The following is an 18,926-nucleotide window of genomic DNA, read 5'->3' on the forward strand; positions in this document are numbered from 1 at the left end:
CAAAAATCACAAGCATTCTTATACACCAGTAACAGACTAATAGAGAGCCAAATCATGAGTGAACTCCTATTCACAATTGCTTCAAAGAGAATAAAATACGTAGGAATCCAGCTTACAATGGATGTGAAGGACCTCTTCAAGGAGAACTACAAACCACTGCTCAAGGAAATAAGAGGACACAAACAAATGGAAGAACATTCCATGCTCATGGATAGGAAGAATCAATATCGTGAAAATGGCCATATCGCCCAAGGTAATTTATAGATTCAATGCCATCCCCATCAAACTACAAATGACTTTCTTCACAGAATAGGAAAAAACTACTTTTAAGTTCATATGGAACCAAAAAAGAGCCCGCATTGCCAAGACAATGCTAAGCCGAAAGAACAAAGCTGGAGGTGTCATGCTACCTGACTCCAAACTATACTACAAGGCTACAGTAACCAAAACAGCATAGTACTGGTACCAACACAAAGATATAGACCAATGAAACAGAATAGAGCCCCCGGAAATAATACCACAGATCTACAGCCATCTGATCTTTGATCAACCTGACAAAAACAAGAAATGGGGCAAGGATTCCCTATTTAATAAATAGTGCTGGCAAAACTGGCTAGCCATATGTAGAAAGCTGAAACTGGATCCCTTACTTATATCTTAAACAAAAATTAATTCAAGATGGATTAAAGACGAAATGTTACACCTAAAACCATAAAAACCCTAGAAGAAAACCTTGGCAGTATCATTCAAGCCATAGGCATGCCCAAGGACTTCGAGACAATGTATTCTTAAGAGTCCAGACTTTTTAGAACTCTACACTAGCATATTCCAGCATACAGACTTTATTTGACTTCATTTAACAGAAGAGAAGATCCTTTGAAATGTAGTGAAAGACAGGCTGGTGTATTTTTGTAATCTTTCCTTCTAAGTGTAGACACAGATTTCGTTGCTGATACCTTGGCCAGCAGCTACTGTGTTTATCAGTTTTGCTTGAGATCACTGTCCTTACTGTGAAATGTGATGCCCAAACCTTGATGTTATTGGACTAGAAAATGCGGAAGACTCTCAAGATGTATTTGCTTTTTCAAAAGAATCTTGAAATGCAAATTTCTGCATAAGTGCATGAGATATTAAAGACATGGGGTCCTATTATGAATTTTGTCTTTTCCTTTTATGAATGAGTTTACTGCCAGGTGACCATTAATTACATTAAGCTTAACCTTTTTCATATCCTTTAGAACATCAAATATGTTTGGATTATATTTCTCTGGCTTTTTGAATGATAATTATAATTGGTCTTACTGGCACTTGCGTATTGTTTGTTCATTTCAGTAGCTGGATTATCTGAGTTACAAATATTAGATCCTGGTTGTACAGGAGGAATATGGAGGCTGGAGAGAAGAAAACTGAGGAGGAGGTGTGGTGGTGGAGGAGAAGGAAGCAAGGAGGAGAAGAAAGCATTGAATTTGGAAACTGATCTGACTCCAAGTTGGAAACTCATCTGAGTAGCCCCCCATGCTGGCATTTGTCTCAAACTAATAGGCCTATCGTTCAAGCCAAAGGAGCTAGAATTTGTACTCTTTTTAAGTTCCTGCATTTCCACAATTGCAGCAATCCGACAGCAAAAACAAAACAAAACAAAACTTCAAGGACAACTACTTTTTTAAATTGCAGCTTCATTTGCAGGCAGATCTTTTTTCACTGGTTTGTTATATCTTAGGGCAGGTGACAGTGGATCCCAAATTAGTTGCAAAATACGGAAAAATTCAATTTTGTTGTTTTCTTTTTTCTGTATAGTATTAAAAAATCAGAGCTAGCTGGCTTCTTCATCATTTGCCACACAGAAAATATCAGCAAAAGATGGAACCATAAATCCACAGTCTACACAGTTCAAGAGTGGGACCAACTCAAAATTAAGTCCTCTACAAAGTTCTAATGGAAGCATTTTCCCGATAATACAAATGATATTCCTACTTGATCCACATTCTTTATTTTCTCAAACCAGTAAAACTTTGTCTACAGGAATGTCAAAATATTCTAGCATATCTTAAGATGTTCACTATGACAGACATCGACGAAGCAAATACAAAAGCCAATTTAGGGAAAGTATCAGTTTTTTGGTACCTTCCTCTGAATGTGAAGCCAAGCCTCCTGGCAACCACCAGCACATCAACCAGAGGGCATTATGAATCCCTGTCTTAGAATCCTCAATTCAAGAATTCTGGAATGCACTGGTTCTGGTCCAGGAGTGCTCAGATGTTGACCCGGTGATCGCCTGCATACCTCAACTTGCAGGCCACAGACATTAATGATGCCCTCACTTGTGGTTGATCTGGTGTCCAGCCCTGGAGCCCCTTGCTCAGCCAAGGTTAACTCTGCAGGAGGTGCAGCCACCTCCTCCTGTGCCCAAATAGCCTACCCAGTATTCCATTTAAAGATTCAGCATAGTATTATAAAAGTTAAGAACATATGCTTAGGGTAAAAAGGACCTATATGTAACAATCTCTCGGCATCATAATTTTTACTCATGGGTAAAATAGGTATGTTGTGAGGTGGTTGTAACCATAAAATGAGATAATGTATGAACAGTGTTCAACACATTCTCCAACATATAGTAAATACTAGATAAGGTTGGCTAAAATCACAAGACCTAGATTCTGGCTCTGGCTCTTGCACCAATCAGTATGTTAACTTTGAGCAAGTCACTTAGCCTGAGTTTCATCAAAAAGAGCAAATGGGTATAACAGCACCTGTTACCATCTATCTTTTAGTGTTGTTGTGGTAACAATATTAAATGAGCTAGGCACTGTGGCTTGCACCTGTAATCCCAGCTACTTGGGAAAATGAGGTAGGATGATTGCTTAAGCCCATGAGTTTGAGGCTGCAGTGAGCTATGACCATGCCACTGCACTTCAGCCTGGGTGACAGAGCAAGATTTCATCTCTTAAAAAAATGATGCAAGTAATCCCTTTGAAAGCTGGAATGCCTATAAAATGGATAATACAATAATTTGGATGGCAGTTGAGAGGATAAATAACATAAAAATGGCATTTTAAAGTCTATATAATCAAGAAAGCTGTGGCTAGCTTTTGTTAATTTTGTAGACAATACACCGGTGATAAACATTAAAGAAGAATAATTTTTCTCTGTGATTAGTTTATTATGGTACTTAGAATCAGAAAACTTAATATGAATATTTTGTCTTATTCAGGAATAAGGTATTAACACAAGTTTATGTACATTGTAATATAGAATGTATGACAAGTGTACTGGTTTTTGTTGAGACGAAATGCCTTCTTTGGCCCTATAATTCAATTTATATATATATATATTATATATATAATATAAATGATATATATATTATATATATAATATAAATGATATATTATTATGTTATCAGATTAATAACTATTTGTAAAGCCCTTCAAAGATGAAAAGCACTCCATAAATGCTTAGCATTTATTACCACTAACATAAACATCATTAAGCTCTTCTCCAAAATGCTGTGAAAACAGAAGATAAATAACTAAAATTAGAGCAGAACTAAATAAACTGACACCAAAAATAATATAAAGGATAAATGAAAAGTTGGTTCTTTGAAAGGATAAACCGGATTAATAGACCACTAGCTACATTAACAAAGAAAAAAAGAGAGAAGATCCAAATAAGCATAATCAGAAGGGACAAAGGAGACATTACAACAGATCCCATAGATATACATAAGATCCTCAGAAACTAATACAAACACCTCAACTTACACGAAGTAGAAAATGTAGAGGAAACAGATCAACTCCTGGAAGCACACAGCCACCCAAGATTGAGCCAGATAGAAGGTGAAATCCTGAACAGAAAAGTAAACAAGAAGTTATGAAAATGAATCAGTAATAAAAAGGCTACCAATCAAAAACCCTGGCCCAGATGGATTCACAGGTGAATTAAACCAGATGTACAAAGAACTTGTACCAATCCTACTGAAACTATTCCAGAAATTCAGTAGAAGGGAACTCCTTCTTAACTCATTCTATGAAGCCAGAACCACCCTGATACCAAAACCTGGCAAAGGTGCATTGAAAATAGAAAACCACAGGCCAGTATCCCTGATAAACATATATGCAAAACTCTGCAACAAAATTCTAACACATCAAATCCAGCAGCAAATTAAAAAGGTAATTCACCATGATCAAGCAGGCTTTATTCCTAGGATGCAAGTTTGGTTCAACATACACAATTGAATAAATGTGATTCACTACATAAACAGAATTAAAAAACCCATATGATCATTTCAGTAGACATAGAAAAAGCCTTTGATAAAATCCAACATCCTTCTTGATAAAAACCCTCAACAAACTAGGCATAGAAAGAACAAACCTCAAAATAATAAGAGCCATTTATGACAAACCCACAGCCAACATCGTACTGCATGGGCAAAAGCCTGGAAGCATTCCCCTTAAGAACAGGAACAACACAAAGATGCCCACACTCCTATTCAAAAAAGTATTGGAAGTTCTAGCCAGAGAAATCAAGAGAAGAGAAAGAAATGAAAGGCATCCAAATAGGAAAAGAGGAAGTCAAATTATCTCTCTTTGCTGATGATATGATTCTGTACATAGGAAACCCTAAATATTTCACCAGGAGACTCCTAGACCTGATAAATGACTTCTGTAAGGTTTTGGATACAAAATCAACATAGAAAAATCAGTGCCATTTCTATATACCAATAACGTTCAAGCTGAGAGCCAAGTCAAGAACATAATCCTACTTACAGTAGCCACACACAAAATAAAATACATAAGAATACACCTAACCAAGAAAGTGTAAGATCTCCACAAGAACTATAAAACACTGCTGAAAGAAATCATAGATGACACAAACAAATGGAAAAACTTCCATGTGCATGGATTGGAAGAATTATTAATATCATTAAAATGTCCATACTGCCCAAAGCAATCTACAGATTAAATGCTATACTTAGCCATTTACCAAGGTCATTTTTCACAGAATTAGAAAAAACTTAACTAAAATTCATATAGAATTTTAAAAAGAGCCTGAATAGCCATAGCAATCCTAAGCAAAAAGAATAAAGCTGGAGGCATCAGACTATCTGACTTCAAACTATATAACAAGACTGCAGTAACCAAAACAGCATGGTACTGGTACAGACATACAGAAAAGAGTGGAACAGAATAGAGAATGCTGAAATAAAGCTGTATCCCTAGAACCAACTGATCTTCAACAAATTCAACAAAAATAAGCAATGGGGAAAGGACTTCCTATACAATAAATGATGCTGAGAAAATAGGCTAGCCATATGCAGAAGAATGAAGCTGGACCCCTACCTCTCAACATATACAGAAATTAAGTCAAGATGGGTAAGACTTAAATGTTAAACCCCAAAATATAAAAATCCTAGAATAAAACCTAAGAAATGCTCTTGTGGAAATCGATATAGTCAAAGAGTTTATTACTTGATAGACATCCTCAAAAGCAATTGCAACAATAACAAAAATGGAAAATTGGGACCTGCTTAAAGAGCTTCTGCACAGCAAAAGAAACTGTCAACAGAATAAACAGATAATCTACAGAATGGTAGAAAATATTTGCAAACTACATACCTCCAACAAAGGACTAATATCCGGAATCTAGAAGGAACTTAAATCATTAAAAAAAAAAAAACATTAAAATGTGGGTAAAGGACATGAAAAGACACTTCTCAAAAGAAGACATACAAGTGGCCAAACGTTAAAAAAAACGCTCAGTATCATTAATCATCAGAGGAATGCAAATCAAAACCACAATGAGATACCATCTCATACCAATCAGATTGACTTTTGTTAAAAAATTTAAAAACAACAGATGTTGGCAAGGCTACAGAGAAAAGGGAATGCTTATACAGTGGGAATGTAAAAATTAGTTCAGCCCCAGTAGAAAGCAGTTTGGAGATTTCTAAAAAAAAAAAAAAAAAAAGAAAAAAAAACTGAGTTGAACTACAATTACATCCAGTAAATCCCACTACTGCATTTATACCCAAAGGAAAATTGTGCTACCAAAGATACCTGGACTTGTACGCTTGTTGTAGCACCACTCACAATAGGGAAACAACCTTAGTGCTCATCAGTGGTGAACTGGATAATGAAAATGTGGTACATATACACCATGGAATACTATGTAGCCATAAAAAATCATGTCCTGTGCAGCAACATGGATGCAGCCGTGGAGGCATTATAAGTGAAATAATGCAGAAACAGAAAATGAAATATCCTATATTCTCTTATAAAGTAGGAGCAGCTAAACCCTGGGTACATACAGATGTAAATATGGGAACAACACACACTGGTGGCTCCAAAAGGAGAGAGGGAAAGAAAGGGGCAAGGGCTGAGAAACTTGTTAGGTACTATATTCACTATCTGGGTGATAGGGTCAATAGAAGCTGAAACGCCAGCATTAGGCAATATACCCTTGTAACAAACCTGCACATGCATTCCCCTAATCTCAAATAAAAATTAAATATTTTCTAAAAAAAAAAAAAAAAAACAAAAATGCAGCTACAGCTTCATGAGTTGTTAAATAAGATGACATGCCCAAAATGGCAGGTGGTATATCACGTGAATCTTTTCATGATTATAGCAATAATACAAATTTCTTTTGTTAAACAGCTATTAATAACTATTAGCACCTCATTCTTCAAAGGTTATTTTTGTCTCAGGTAATTACGGCATTGAAAAGTGAAATAATTCATTTTTGATTCTACAATTTAAGTTAGCACAGAAAAAGGCCTAAGCTTCTGGGAAATTCCTGAATTATTGATGTTGTAAAGCTGCAGTTTCCAATATGGTAGACACTACTGCATGTGACTACTGAATCTTGAAACATGGCTCATGTGACTGGGGAACTACATTTTAAGATTTTATTTAATTTCAATTAAATTTAAAAATTGATATTCCATTCAGTAATTATGACATTTTAAATAATGTGTACAACAACTTGGGTAACAAACTACTTCAACTGTAAATTTTATAAAATTTGAATATAGATAATGTATTTCCAATGAAAATTTAACATCTTATTTGAGATGTACCCTGAGATGTACCCTAAGATGTAGCAGATAATTTAAAATTCTGTCTGTGGCTTGCATTATACTTCTATTGGACATCATTACTACATAAGTTTAAAGACACACGACAAATCATATATGATATAGACCTTACTCCCCTTTTTATCCTTCTAGTTCAAACCTAGGAAGTTGGAAAAGTATATGCGAAAGTAGAAAATTTCAGTTCTTGTATTTGTAGAATAGGGGAGTAATAGGTCTTTTCTGTTATAGGTGAAGACATGGCCTTCAGGAACTATGACCTGGCATTACTTCAGTTACGCACTATTAAATGATTAACAACTAGCTCTCCACAAACCAAACCAGAACCCAAACCAAAAACCAACCAATTTGTAGAGTCTGCCAATTTCCATGACATAAATATTCCTACCAGGGTTAATTTCGAGCTACCAGCATGGTCACTGAACATGCAGTTGGGAAGAGATGCACATAATTGGCACTCATGAGGCCGTAGAGTCCAGCCTCAGTGCACCACTGGAATACTTTGAGTTGCTGACATCTATATTCTTGAAGGATGTGTGTGTATATGTGTATGTATGTGGGAGCTGAAATAGATCAGCTTTAAATTAAATTCTGCCCTATAGCAAAAAGTATTATAGGATTATTATTTCTAGGAAAGTAGGGCATTTTATTTTCTTTAAGCCTTTGGAACCTAAATGACTATAAAAACTCTGATTCTTTCCAAATTCCCCTAGAGAATATAGATTTATGGTTATATGAAGCCATTTTGTAAATTGTAAAATGGTAAAAACAGGTGAAGACATTTAATTTTGATAAAACAAGATACATGATTGTAACTTAGAAACTTAGTAGGCCAACTACATAACAAAGATTTGTGAATAGAGATTTCCTAAGGACATAATAAGGGCATAGAAAGATTACCTTCAGAATTGATATAAATTCTGACATATTGAGAATTTTATACATGTAAAATATCTGTAAGAGGTCCAAATTTTAGCTCTAAAGTTCGATAATTTTATGAGTTTTGTTAGCTAATATATGTTAAATCATTCTGTTTATTTAGAAATTCTTGTTTCTATAATAGCTCCTCTGCTTGGGCACCTTAATGTTATGCTTTTTGCTACACTTTTAAATTTAGTATAACGTCTTTTAAAGGCAGTATCTAAGAGGATTTAATTTAAAAGTATCTTTTGAATAAAGCAATTTCCCCTCTAAGGAAATCCTCTAAGAGAATATTCAAACTTATTATTTTAGTATGGGTTTGTTTGTACTATTAAATGTATATGAATAAATGATTTTTTCACAGAGTTATATGTTGGCTAGAATTTTATAGTGCCTGAGTTTGGATTCTATTTTGTCATATCTAATCACACGCATAAAATCTTACTGCTGGAAAAGACAGACTCTTCTATATCTTTATTTTATAATAGAGCAAATTGAGACCCCAAAAGGGGACTGTTTAAGTGTTATTTGGCTAGTCTTTACTAGTTTAGCCAAGACTAGACCTCAGCTTTCCTATCACTGTTAGTATTCTTTGTTTTTTAGAGACAGGGTCTCACTCTGTTGCCCAGGCTGGAGTACAGTGGCATGATCACAACTCACTGTAACCTCAAACTCTTGGTCCAACTGATCCTCCTACCTCAGCCTCTCAAGTAGCTAGGGCTGCAGATGTGCGCCACCACCCCGAGCTAGCTTTAAAATTTTTGGTAGAGTTGAGGTCTTGATATATTGCCCAAGCTGGTCTCAAACTCCTGGCCTCAAGCTATCCTCCCACCTTGGCCTCTTGAGTTTTTGGGATTACAGGCATGAACCACCATGACTCACCCATCCTTAGTATTCTTAGTTTGTACAATATAACTGCATAAATCTGCTTGTCCATCCACATTTGGGATTATTGATATAAGATATTTTTGTTATACTCTACACTAGCTACATTGGGCATGTATTGTGTTTATTCTTTAACTACATAGTTTCATTAGTTACCCTTAATGTTATATACCAATCCTTGAGCAAAATTCTTTCATTATTTTCCTATAGAAAATGTGAATATGGGTTATTGTGCCCCAGATTGGCATAATTTGCTAGTCTAATAAGTAAAGCAGAGAAAGAGGTTTGAGACATTCAACTCCTGTCTCAGAAAGAAAAATGGAAGGGCTAAAGCATAACAATTTAACATTTGTACCTTTCTCCACAGGGAAAGACCACTACCTTTTGCTTAGTAACTGTCAATTTATGACTAGGTAAGTTCTGAAGAGTTGACAGCTTGTTTTGGAATATAGTAATGTAGTATTTCAGAATTCAAAAATATGTTAAATAACATTTAAATTATGGAAAGTTTCCATCTGAAAATAACTAATTTAGAGAAAATCCATACTTATTCAATAACACCAATTCTTAATTACCATATGTCACATTCTGTGATTGACAACATTATGTCACCACAAAGAAAGGAACAAAGGTTTGATAATCATAGCATACTTAAGTTTACTCAAAACTGTACATCTCTTAAGATATACAAGTAATACAGTCTTGTATAGACCTCTGCAGCCAAGCAAGAGTTAGTCTTTGATGTGCTCATAATTATGAAATATTTATGATGTCTTTAGGGAAAGATGCCTATAGGTAGAAAGGTTTAGATCAAAACTGACATCATTACATAATAAAGGAGGAAGGGTGAAGTGAAGCCAAAAGTAGATTGTCAGGAATATACCTAAGTCAAACAAATAATATAATGCACCCTGTAATGCACAGTGTATAGGAAGTTAAGCAGTTGGCCACAGTTTCAGTTGGTTATAGAATTAAAAACTACTTTTGTGCTTCATTTTAGAAGAATTTTGTATTTATAATAAGATATTTAAAGTATAAGAGCAAATCTTTACCTTCATCCATGTATCACCTCTTGGATAGAATTTTTATATATGTTTACAATATTACCATGATTTTTAATTTTTAAAATATTTTTAGAGGCAGTCTTGCTCTGTGGTCGAGGCTAGTGTATAGTGGCCTGATCATAACTCCCTGTGACCTCAAACTCCTGGGCTCAAATGACGTTCTCACCTCAGCTGCTAAAGTAGCTAGATTACATGTTTGCCATCATGCCCAGCTAAATTTTTAATTTTTTTGTAGACACGGGGTCTCACTGTGATGTCCATGGTGGTCTCAAACTTCTGGGCTCAAGCAATTCAATCCTCCAGCCTCTGCCTCTGCAAGTGCTGGGATGACATGCGTGAGTCACTGCACCTAGGCTCATGACTTTAATGCCATTTTAGGAAGAAGATAACATAAAAAACCAAGCTTTTGAATGATTTTTTAAATGACATGGTAATGTGGTGATGACATATCTCTGGTAACAAAAAGGAAGATAAATAATGATTCCAATTTTGTTAAATATATGCATAGAAAAAAGGGAATTAAATACACTAAAATAACTCTTTTTATCAATTATCCCCAGGTAATAATATGAGTGATCTTTATTTTACATTCTCTATATTACATTCTCTAAAGTTACCCATTTAAGCATGAATAAGCTTTTATATCAGAATTTTTAAATACATTTTAAAAGGAGATGGCAACTTATAATGCTACAGCTTTTTTATAGCATAGTATCTGCAAGATCATATATGATAAATGTATTTGGAAATATAATGCATTTGGAAGGATTTCATAATATGCAAATTTGTAGACAGCCACATTAAGTACAGCTGGGATGTCTTTGAATAGGATTTATTTTATATTTTCATTTCTCTGCATATGAGGATTATATAAAATAAGTTGTTTCTCCATGTTTTCCTTTTTCTAAATAATATTCTTCAAATAAGAAGTTAACCAGGCATAGTGTTACATTCCTATAGTCCCAGCTACACAGGAAGCTGAGGCAAGAGGATTATTTGTACCCAGAAGTTTGAGGCTGCAGTGAGCTATGATTGCACCACTGCACTCTAGCCATGGCAACAGAGTGAGACATTGTCTCTAAACAATAAATAAATGCTATTCTTCAAATCTCAGTGTAACAGATGAACTGCTAGCTGTCCCCAAATGACTTTTCCTTTTATAGTAACTGGTGTTTTGCTGGGTGCATAATCACCCCACTAAAAATGCTTTCCAGACTTTCTTACGGTTAGTGTATCCTTATGAACAGGTTCTGTCCAATGGGAATATATGGGATATCAACCACAGATATGTCCAGAAGTGATATGTAACAACTCCTAGCTTGTAGCCTGAACAAGATAGGACTATGCCTGCCTCCTTTTTCCTCCTTTCGTAGACTGGGATGCAAATCTTCAGTGATGTAGAACTAGGCTTTACCCTAGAGATGACAAAGTAACACAATAGATAAGGCCTGGTACTCTAATACTAGCATGCCTTACCAGTCCTGGAACATGTCCCAGGATTGTTATACAAGAAAGTAAGAAAATTCTCTTCCTGAAGTTACTGGGTTTCATGGTCTCTTGTTTTACAGTAGCTTAGACTATTTCACTTCATAACTGTATTGTACTATAGACAGATGTCAATCTGACTTCTCAGGCTTATGCTAGAAGTGACACAATATAAAAATACAGTCTTATTTAAGAGAAAACTTTATTGAATGGCCATCTCTATTACTTTCCTCACACAAATGGCTGGTGTGAGAGAGTATTTCATTGTGGTTTTGATTTGCATCTCTCTGATGATTAGTGATGATTAGCAGTTTTTTCATGTTTCTTGGGGACTTGTATGTCTTCTTTTGCATAGTTCATGTCCTTTGCCCACTTTTTATTGGGTTATTTTTTTCTTGTGATTTATTTAATTTTCTTATAGATTCTGGATATTAGGCCTTTGTTGTATGTATAGTTTGTGAACATCTTCTCCCATTTCGTAGACTGCCTGTTTACTTCATTGATAGTTTCTATTGCTGTGCTGAAGCTCTTTCATGAAAGCAGAAAACAAAAGAGCAGGAGTTGCTATTCTTAGATCAGAGAAAACAGACTTTAAACCAGCAAGCATCAAAAAGGACAAAGAAGGGTATCACATAATGATAAAGTGTTAAATTTATCAGGAAGACTTAAGTATCCTAAATGTATATACACTCAACATTGGAGCTCCCAAATTCATAAAACGAGTACTTCTAGACCTATGAAAAGACTAAGACAGCCATACAATAATAATGGGGGACATCAACAGCACACTGACAGCATTAGACAGGTCATCAAGGCAGAAAAGTAACAGAGAACTTCTAGACTTCAACTCGACACTTGGCCAATTAGACCTAATAAACATCTACAGAATGCTCCATGCAACAACTGAAGAATATACATTCTTCTCATCTGCACACAGAACATACTCTAGGATTGACCACATGCTTGGCCATAAAGCAAGTCTCAATAAATGAAAAAAAAAAAACTAAAATCATACCAAACAACACTCTTAGACCACAGTGCAATAAAAATACAAATCAATATCAAAGGTCTCTCAAAACCACACAATTACATGGAAATTTAAAAACTTACTCTTGAATTACTTTGGGCATTAAGGCAGAAATCAAATAATTTCTTGAAATTAATGAAAACAGAGACACAACTTACTGAAATCTCTGGGTGCAGTAAAAACAGTATTAAGAGGAAAGTTTATAGTTAAACACCTACATCAAGAAGTTAGAAAAAGTTCAAATTAACAATCTAACATCACACATAAAGGAACAGAAAAAACAAAACAACCCCAAAGACAGCAGAAGAAAAGAAATAATATCAGAGCAAAACTGAACAAAATTGAGAAGCAAAAATCCATACAAAAGATCAATGAAACCAAAAGTTGGTTCTTTGAAAGGATAAACAGTATTAGTAGACTGCTAGCTTAGCTAGATTAACAATGAAAAAAAGAGATCCAAATAATCACAATCTGAAATAACAAACATGACATTACAACTGATCCCATAAAAATATAAAATATCCTTAGAGATTATGATGAACACCTCTATGCACACAAACTGGAAAATCTAGAGGAAATGGATAAATTCCTGTAAACACACAACCTCCCACTACTGAGCCAGGAAGAAATTAAAACCCTAAACAGACCAATAACAAATTCCAAAATCAAATATGTAATTTTTAATAAGTCCAGCTATTTCTGAGATGCAGCCACATTTCCACTCTTTGCTGCTAATATGTATCCCATGATTGCAGTGACGTATTCCCATTTTCATTTATTTTGAGATGGGTGTCTGTCAGTTATCCTTATTCACATAACTCACAGGCCAAGTCCTATCTGCAACTTCTATCAGTGTGAAGTTGACTGGAGAGTTTAATCCATTACATTTAAAGCATAGGTGGAGCATCCTCAATCCAAAAATCCAAAATCTGAAATGCTCCAAAATCTGAAATTTTTTGAGTGCCTATATTGATGGCATAAGTGGAAATTCTACATCTGACCGCCTGTGATAAGTGGCAATAAAAATGCATGTGCACACAGTTTATTAAATGTTCCCAAGGAAGAAAGACCTTCCCCCACCCCCTCAGCTGTCATATATTTTCCAGACACAGTTAGATGCCCTCACACAAGCACACCCACAAAGGTTAATAAAATGGCACAAGTGCAAGCCAGGTGTGCCAATGTCAGGTTCCCCATGATGCCCTGCATGAGGCCAAGACCTATGTGTATTACTGTGTTGTTTTGCATATTCTCTGCTCTTTGTAAAGATATTCGTGAAATGTCCAAACAGTCTATATTAAATAATTGTATGGGTAACAGTGATAAGAAAAAGCAGCAGCATTTATATTTATTGCACAGAAAGTCGACCTTTTTGAGAAACAGGACAGTGGTGTAAGTATAAAACATCTTAGAGAGCAGAAGGGTGTTGGAATGACCACCATAAATGACTTGTATAAACAGGAGGAAAAACTATTGTTTTATGCTAAAAGTGATTAAGTTAATGAAAAATAGAAAAACAATGCATGCCATAGAGCTAAAAATGAAGATTTTGATCATGCATTGAGTGGATCCATCAGTATTGCAGTGAACACATGCCACTTAATGGTATACTGATCATGAAACAAACAAAGATCATGATGAACTAAAAATTGAAGGGAACTGTGGATATTCAATAAGCTGGTTGCAGAAATTTAAGAAAAGATATGGCATTAAATTTTTATTATTACTTTTCATTATGGACACATAATAGTTTTATATATTTATGGGTATATGTGATGTTCGATATAGGGATGAAATGTGTAATAAATCAGGATAACTGGGGTATCCATCACCTTAGCACTTACTATTTTTCATGTTAGAAACATTACAATTCTACTCTCTTAGTTGTTTTAAAAATGTGTGGTGATAAAGCATCTTCTGATTATAAAGCAGTGGACAAATTCATGGACGAGTTCACTAAGGTCATCAGAAATAAAAATCTGACACCAGAACAAGTCTATAATATTGATGAAACACCACTGTTTTTGATGTTACTGCCCCAGATGAGACAGCCCCTATATGAATTAAGGATGCTAATGACAGAAGAACTCTGCTGAGATATGTTAATACAGCACGCCTGCATAATTATGAACTTGCTATGATAGGCAAAAGTTTGCATCCTTGCCGTTTTCCAGGAGTGAATTTCTCACCAGTCCATTATTATGCTAACAAAAAGGCACAGATCACCAGGGACATCTTTCCTGGTTGGTTTCTCAAACATTTTATACCAGTGGCTTGTGCTCACTGCAGGGAAGCTGGCCTGGGTGATGACTGCAAGATTTTGTTATTCCTTAATAACTTCTGCTCATCTTCCAGCTGAAATTCTCATTAAAAAATGTGTATGCCATGTATCTTCCCCCAAGTGTGACTTCATTAATTTAGCCATGTGACCAGGGTGGGTATCCTTAGATCAGTGAAGAGTAAATATAAAAACACTTTCTTAAAGAGTATCCTATCAGCAGTGAGCTGAGGCATGGGTGCACAAGGTTTTAAAAGGATGTTTAGCATGAACGATGCCACATATGCTTTTGCCAACACTTTGAACACATGACTGAAGACACAGTTGTGCATGACTGGCACAATCTCTGGCCTGTGATTATGTTCACTGATGATGACAAACAAGGTGATGACTTTGAAGGATTCTGTATATGAAGTGAGAGAAAAATGTCTGACATCCTTACATATGCAACAAATATACCTTCAGAGTCTATCAGTAAGCTGGAAGAGGTGGATATTGAAGAGGTTTTTAACATCAGTAATGAACCTCCAGTTGTTCATTCATTGACCAATGGTGAAATAGCCAAAACAGTTCTGAATCAAGGTGATTATGATAATAGTGATGATGAAACCATTAACACTGCAGAAAAAGTGCCTGGAAGTGACATTGTGAAAATGTGTGATGGATTTATTGAAAGACTAGAGCAGCATGAACAAGAAATCATGTCAGTTTATAAAACCAAAAAGAAATTTGTAAGACAAAAACCTTTGTTATAAGGCAGATAACTCTAAAGGAAACACTTTAAAATGCCATCGAACAGGATTCCTTCTTATCCCTAGAGGACCCACTTCCAGACTCTTTAACTGCTGCTGATGTTTTTCTTACCCAGAAAAATAAAATGCCCTATGCAGTAATCTTTTACTCAAAACACAGCATTGTAAGTAGAGGCGGAAATCTTGCCATTGTTTGTTGTTGCTGTTGTGTAACCGCTGATAACAGGTATCCTGATGATGCTACTGTACTACTTAGTTATCCTGAACACATTGTTTTACTGTAGTAATGGTATGTCATATGTGTACTCTTAAGTACTTACGAATGAATGTGTAAGAAAATGACTGCTTATTGGTAGCATACAAATTCAGTCAGGAATGACAGTGATACCAAACAATCACAGCTTGTCCACATGGGTGGCTGAGACAGTGACACCTTTGCATTCTAATGGTTCAAGGTAGACAGCTTTGTTGCATGCACAAAAATATCAAAAAGATTACATAAAATTGCCTTCAGGCTATGTGTGTAAGGTGTATATAAAACGTAAGTGAATTTTGTGTTTAGACCTGGGTACCATCCTCAAGATATCTCAGTATGTACCTGCAAATATTCCAAAATTAAAAAAAAAAACAACCCACCAAACCAACCCCAAATCCAAAACACTTCTGGTTACAAGCATTTCAGACAGTGAACACTTAGCCTGTAATTAATTACTGATAGAGAAGGACTTATGTCTTAGGGCTGTTTTTTGTTTGGTTGGTTTTGTTTTTCACATATAGGCTTTTTGTTGCTCATTTCCTCCATTGCTGCGTTCTTTTGTTTTTAGTTGTGACATGTTTTGATTCCCTTCTCATTTCCTGTTGTACATATTCGACAGTTATTTTCTTTGTGGTTATCATAGGAATTATGTGTAACATTCTAAAGTTACAACAATCTAATTTAAATTGATACCAAGTTAACCTCAAGCGTATACAAAAACTCTTATAAAGCATTGTCACTGTTCCCCTACTTTGTTATTCATGTCACAAATTACATCTTTATATATTGTGTACCTACTAAAGATATTTATAATTATTTTTATGCCTTTGTGTTTTAATTCAGGTTGATAATAAGTAGAGTTACAAATTAAAATTATAATAATACTGGTTTTTATATTTGACTGCCCAGTCCTGGACATACAATTCTTGGTTAATCTTTATTTTTCTTCTAGCACTTTAATTATACCTTCTGGCCACCAAAGCTTCTACTGAAAAGTCAGAATCTCCTATTATTGAGAATCCCTTGTATATGATGAGTTTATTCTCGCTTGCTGCTTGCAGATTTTCTTTCAACAATTTGATTATAAGGTGTCCTTTGGGTTGATTCTACTTGAAGTTCATTGAGCATCTTAGATTTGTGGATCCATGTATTTCCTCAAATTTGGGAGGGTTTTGGTCATTATTTCTTCAAATCGTCTTTCTGATCCTTTCTCTGTTCACTGAGCATCTTGGGTTTGTGGATCCATGTATTTCCTCAAATTTAGGAGGGTTTTGGTCATTATTTCTTCATAATCTTTCTGATCCTTTCTCTCTTCCCCTTCTGGGATTCCTGTAATGTATATATTGGTATATTTGATGATGTCCCATAAATCTCGTAGGTTTAGTTCACTTTTCTTAATTCTTCTGGGTCCTTAGAACTGATAATTTCAAATATTGTATCATGAAGTTGGCTGATTTTTTTTCTTCTGCCTACTCAAACCTTGAACTTCTCTAGTAAATTTTTAAATTCAGTTATTGGACTTTTCAGTTGCTTCAGAATTTGGTTCCTTTTTATAATTTCTCTTTTTTGATATTTTCATTTTGTTCTTACGTTTTTTAAAAATATTCTTTAGTTCTTTGTATGGTTTCCTTTTGCTCTTTGAACATATTTAAGGCAGTTGTTTTAAAGACTTTGCCTAGTTAGCAAGATGTCTGTGCTTTCTCAGGTTTAATTTCTACCAATTAATTTTGCTCCTTTGAATAGGCCATGTTTTCCTGTTTCTTTGTATGCCTTGTGGGTTGTGTGTGTGTGTGAAACTGGGCATTTGAAAAAGCCATCTCTCCCAGTCTTTGCAGACTAGCTGTGTGCTGGGACAGTCCCACTAATTAGCTAGGTTTGCTCTGAGCATAGGAATTGGCCTGAGGTAAAAGCTTATGGTCTTCTCAGGTCTTTTCTGAAATGTGTGTTGACTGGGCCTGTGTGTGGCTTTCCCAATTCCCCTGTATACATGGCTGCTTTTGAATGCCTTAATTTCTGTAAGAAAATAGCCTGTTGCATGGCAACAGTGATGTCATCTTGAAGCAAAACTGACATGATGACAGATGTTTGACTCCTACATACCAAGGTGTTCTGCAGCAAGTTCTTTAGACAATGCCTGTAGCATAGCTAATCCCTAATAAAGATGTTTTATCCAGCCTCTACAGTGATCATGAGTTTTGGCAATATAACCCCTCATGAAAATGCTCTCTCCAGTTTTGTCAAGAAAGTCTGAGACATTACCAGCTGCACATGTCTTTACCTCTGATTTATGTAACTGTGGGGTAACAAGGACAAAGAGCTTCCTATTCTGAAATTCTGCTGTATGTCACTCAGAGTGTGGAAGTGAAAGAAGGAAGAAGCTGAGGGGAGAGGAATTTTCCAGGTATGGTAGTCTCCCTTTATCCATGGGGTATATGTTCAAAGACCCCCAGTGGATGCTTGAAATAGCAGATTCTACCGAATCTGATGGCTGTCAATTCGAACACCTTTCTGTGTCTTTCACATGCAAATTTAATGACTTTTCCATTGTAACTAAGCACTTATCACACACTGTGGCTGGAACTTTTGCAGTTTGAGGTGCAGCAGCACAACTCATGAATTTGTTTCCTTCTTCACAATTTCATGGATAGAGGATTCATATGTACCATAGATCTTAGCAAGCTCTGCATATGATATCTTTCCTTATTAAGTTGAAAACTTTCACCTTTTTACTCACTGAGAGCACCATAAAGTGCATCTCTTTGGTATATCTGAATTGCCAGCATCACTACTCTTGTGCTTTGGAGTCATTATTAAGTAAAATACAGGTTGCTTCAATACAAGAACTGCTACACCATTATGGTCCATCTGATAACCAAGATGGCTGCTACATGACTTATGGGCAGGTGGCATATACAGTGGGGGTACACTGGACAAAGGGATTCACATTCTGGACAAAACAAAACAGGACAGTATGAGATTTCATCACATTACTCAACAGTGCACGATTTAAAAATTGTGAATTATTTATTTCTGGAATTTTCCGTATAATATTTTTGGGCTGTGGTTGACTTCAGGTAATTCAAACCACAGAAAGGAAATTAGCAGATAAAGGGGGACTACTATAATAACAGTATAAATGTTTGAGTTCTTTACCTCTATGAATGATGA

The 18,926-nt window shown here is 35.4% G+C and overlaps 1 protein-coding gene across 10 annotated transcripts in view; it reads right to left on the reverse strand.

The window, feature by feature from the left end:
- WDPCP (WD repeat containing planar cell polarity effector) overlaps nt 1-18,926 on the reverse strand; it is a 479,815-nt gene that overhangs the window by 115,758 nt on the left and 345,131 nt on the right. The window contains exon 15 of one of the 10 annotated variants that reach the window (XR_002516673.2): nt 3,759-3,841. The exons of the other annotated variants lie outside the window; for them this stretch is intronic. The gene's annotated coding sequence lies outside the window, so the exon portion shown is untranslated. The remainder of the gene's footprint in view (nt 1-3,758; nt 3,842-18,926) is intronic. 10 annotated transcript variants of the gene reach the window in all.

This window comes from Papio anubis, chromosome 14, assembly GCF_008728515.1.
Source record: "Papio anubis isolate 15944 chromosome 14, Panubis1.0, whole genome shotgun sequence".
Taxonomy (NCBI): domain Eukaryota; kingdom Metazoa; phylum Chordata; class Mammalia; order Primates; family Cercopithecidae; genus Papio; species Papio anubis.